General features: G+C 40.0%; 1 pseudogene; it reads right to left on the bottom strand.

Moving 5' to 3' along the window:
- Window positions 1-3,681, bottom strand: part of LOC110287419 — an 11,698-nt pseudogene extending 8,017 nt beyond the window's left edge.
- Between the last annotated feature and the right edge of the window lie 560 nt (window positions 3,682-4,241).

Genomic DNA, 4,241 nt, shown 5'->3' with positions numbered 1-4,241 from the left:
TATCTTTGTTGGATCTTTCTGTGGTTTAGGTATCAGAGTAATTGTGGCTTCATAGAATGAGTTGGGTAGAGTTCCTTCTACTTCTATTTTGTGGAATAGTTTGTGCAGAACTGGAATTAGATCTTCTTTGAAGGTCTGATAGAACTCTGCACTAAACCCATCTGGTCCTGGGCTTTCTTTGGCTGGGAGACTATTAGCCACTGCTTCTATTTCTTTAGGGGATATGGGACTGTTTACATCGTTAACTTGATCCTGGTTTAACTTTCGTCCTTGGTATCTCTCTAGAAATTTGTCCATTTTGTCTAGGTTTTCCAGTTTTGTTAAGTATAGCCTTTTGTAGAATGATCTGATGGTGTTTTGGATTTTTTTTAGGATCTGTTGTTATGTCTCCCTTTTCTTTTCTGATTTTGTTAATTTGGATGCTGTCCCTGTACCCTCTAGTGAGTCTGGCTAAGGGTTTATCTATCTTGCTGATTTTCTCAAAGAACCAACTCCTGGTTTGTTTGATTCTTTGAATAGCTCTTCTTGATTCTAGTTGGTTGATTTCACCCCTGATTTTGATTATTTCCTGCCATCTACTCCTCTTGGGTGAATTTGCTCCCTTTTGTTCTAGAGCTTTTAGGTGTGTTGTTAAGCTGCTAAATTGTGCTCTCTCTAGTTTCTTTTTGGAGGCACTCAGAGCTATGATTTTCCCTCTTAGAAATGCTTTCATTGTGTCCCTTAAGTTTGGGTATGTTGTGGCTTCATTTTCAGTAAACTCTAAAAAGTCTTTAATTTCTTGCTTTATTCCTTCTTTGACCAAGGTATCATTGAGAAGAGTGTTATTCAGTTTCCACGTGAATGTTGGCTTTGCATTATTTATGTAGTTATTGAAGATCAGCCTTAGTCTATGGTGGTCTGATAGGATGCATGGGATGATTTCAATATTTTTGTATCTGTTGAGGCCTGTTTTGTGACCAACTATATGATCAATTTTGGAGAAGTTACCATGAAGTGTTGAGAAGAAGGTATATAGTTTTTTTTTTTTTTTTTTTAGGATAAAATGTTCTGTAGATATCTGTTAAGTCCATTTGTTTCATAACTTCTGTTAGTTTCACTGTGTCCCTGTTAATTTTCTGTTTCCATGATCTGTCCATTGGTGAAAGTGGTGTGTTGAAGTCTCCCACTATTATTGTGTGAGGTGCAATGTGTACTTTGAGCTTTACTAAAGTTTCTTTAATGAATGTGGCTGCCCTTGCATTTGGAGCATAGAAATTCAGAATTGAGAGTTTCTCTTGGAGGATTTTACATTTGATGAGTATGAATTGCCCCTCCTTGTCTTTTTTGATGACTTTGGGTTGGAAGTCGATTTTATTCGATATTAGAATGGCTACTCAAGCTTGTTACTTCAGATCATATGCTTGGAATATTGTTTTCCTGCCTTTCATTTTGAGGTAGTTTCTCTCTTTGTCCCTGAGATGGGTTTCCTATAAACAGCAAAATGTTGGGTCCTGTTCGTGTAGCCAGTCTGTTATTCTATGTCTTTTTACTGGGGAGTTGACTCCATTGATATTAAGAGATATTAAGGAAAAGTAATTGTTGCTTCCTATTATTTTTGTTGTTAAATTTGGCATTCTGTTCTTGTGCTTGTCTTCTTTTAAGTTTGTTGAAGGANTACTTTCTTCCTTTTTCTAGGACGTGGTTTCCTTCCTTGTATTTTTTTTTTCTGTTATTATCCTTTGAAGGGTGGGATTCATGGAAAGATAATGTCTGAATTTGGTTTTGTCGTGGAATACTTTGGTTTCTCCATCTATGGTATTTGAGAGTTTGGCTCGGTATAGTAGCCTGGACTGGCATTTGTGTTCTCTTAGGGTCTGTATAACATCTGTCCAGGATCTTGTGGCTTTCACAGTCTCTGGTGAAAAGTCTGGTGTAATTCTGATAGGCCTGCCTTTATATGTTACCTTTCTCCCTTACTGCTTTTAATATTCTGTCTGTATTTAGTGTATTTGTTGTTCTGATTATTATGTGTTGGTAGGAATTTCTTTTCTGGTCCAGTCTATTTGGAGTTCTGTAGGCTTCTTGTATGTTCAAGGGCATCTCTTTCTTTAGGTTTGGGGAGTTTTCTTCTATAAATTTGTTGAAGATATTTGCTGGTCCTTTGAGTTGAAAATCTTCATTCTCATCCATTCCTATTATCCGTAGGTTTGGTCTTCTCATTGTGCCCTGGATTTCCTGGATGTTTTGAGTTAGGATCTTTTTGCATTTTGTATTTTCTTTGATTGTTGTGCCGATGTTCTCTATGGAATCTTCTGCTCCTGAGATTCTCTTCCATCTCTTGTAATCTGTTGCTGATGCTTTCATCTATGTTTCCAGATTTCTTTCCTAGGTTTTCTCTCTGCAGAGCTGCCTCACTTTGGGTTTTCCTTATTGTGTCTACTTCCCTTTTTAGGTCTTGGATGGTTTTATTCAATTCCATCACCTGTTTGGTTGTGTTTCCTGCAATTCTTTAAGGGTTTTTGTGTTTCCTCTTTAATGTCTTCTACCTTTTTTAGCAGTGCTCTCCTGTATTTCTTTAAGTGAGTTATTAATGTTCTTCTTGATGTCCTCTACTACCATCATGAGATATGCTTTTAAATCCGGGTCTAGCTTTTCAGGTGTGTTGGGTTGCCCTGGACTGGGCGAAGTGGGAGTGCTGGGTTCTGATGATGGTGAATGGTCCTGGTTTCTGTTAGTAAGATTCTTACATTTGCCTTTTGCCATCTGGTAATCTCTGGAGTTAGTTATCTCTGATTAGATATCGTTCCTCAGGTTTTTATGTTAGCCTATATCAGCAAACATGGGAGACTAGCTCTCTCCTGAGTTTCAGTGTTCAGAGTACTCTCTGCAGGTAAGCTCTCCTCTTGCAGGGAATGTGCCCAGATATCTCGTGTTTGAACCTGCCCCCTGACAGAAGGTTTGATCCACTCACAGATTTCTTAAGATCATGTGGAGGGTTCTGTGTATACCTTGCGGATTTCTGCATACTCCATGCCCAAGGTACCCTGGTGCTGGCAAAGACCGAAAGGGACTTGTGCCCCTGATCAGGCCGGGTTTTCAGCTTCCCTAATTAATTCAGTCTCATGTCCCCTGCGATTGGATTGGAGAAGCAGCTGTGTTCCACTCACCAGAGGTCTTAAGATTCCATGGAGGGTCTTGTGGGTAGCTTGTGGGTGTCAGCAAACTTTGTGCCCAAGCTACCCTGGTGCTGGCAGGGACCGAAAGGGCCATCTTCCTCTTCAGTGTCATCTCGAGTACCCATTTTTCTTTCCTTGTCCTTTTCTTCAAGTCTCTCAATGTCTCTAGCCTCCTGATCTGCCAGTTCAGCCATGAATGGCTCTAAGGGGCCATCATTACTGACAGAATGAAACTGTTGGCAGGTAGGTGAGTTCTCAACAGGAATATAAGTAAATCTACATTGTTGGAGTCATCTTCTTTATCTTCAAAATATGCTTTTTCTTCATCAAAGTTGTCCCATTTAGATGCAATTTTGTAGAAAGAAAGAAACTGTGGTGGAACAGACTTTCCAAATCCAGAAGAGCTGGCTGCCCCAAAGGCACTGTGGACTGCTGTGGTAGTTTGGATTCCTCCTTCTTTCCTTCTTTGCCCTCTTTCTGATGGTAAAACCTCCAAAACCAAATTCCCACCTTTATTCCAGTTCATGATGCCAATGACTGCTGTCGTGCCTGAAAATACAGTTGTTACTACAGTCAGTGCTAAAGAATCCCCACAGCGCTGCATATGCACAAGGCAGGACAATGTCCAGACTTGCTCTTCCTCTGCCCCCTTCCCCACTGTCTTATGACCTATTGCTGACTGGGGGTGGAGTGGGGGAAGCATCTTGCTAGTCTTCTTTTAAGCATTAAGAGCATAACTGCTTTATGAAGTGGCATAAATATATAGGTCCTTTCAGCAAAATCTTGCTAGTGTATACAATGGTGTCAGCGTTTGGAAGCTGATTATGGGATAGATCGCTGGATATGTCAGTCTCTAGATGGTCCACCCTTTTGTCTCAGCTCCAAAGTGTGTCTCTGTAACTCCTTCCATGGGTGTTTTGTTCCCAATTCTAAGAAGGGGCAAAGTGTCCACACTTTGGTATTTTGTTCTTCTTGAGTTTCATGTGTTTCACAAATTGTATCTTATATTTTGGGTATCCTAAGTTTCTGGGCTAATATTCACTTATCACTGAGTACATATTGTGTGAGTTCCTTTGTGATTGGGTT

This window comes from Mus caroli, chromosome X, assembly GCF_900094665.2.
Source record: "Mus caroli chromosome X, CAROLI_EIJ_v1.1, whole genome shotgun sequence".
Classification (NCBI taxonomy): domain Eukaryota; kingdom Metazoa; phylum Chordata; class Mammalia; order Rodentia; family Muridae; genus Mus; species Mus caroli.
The sequence above is the reverse complement of the archived record's forward strand: the minus strand, read 5'-3'. Positions and strand labels throughout refer to the sequence as shown.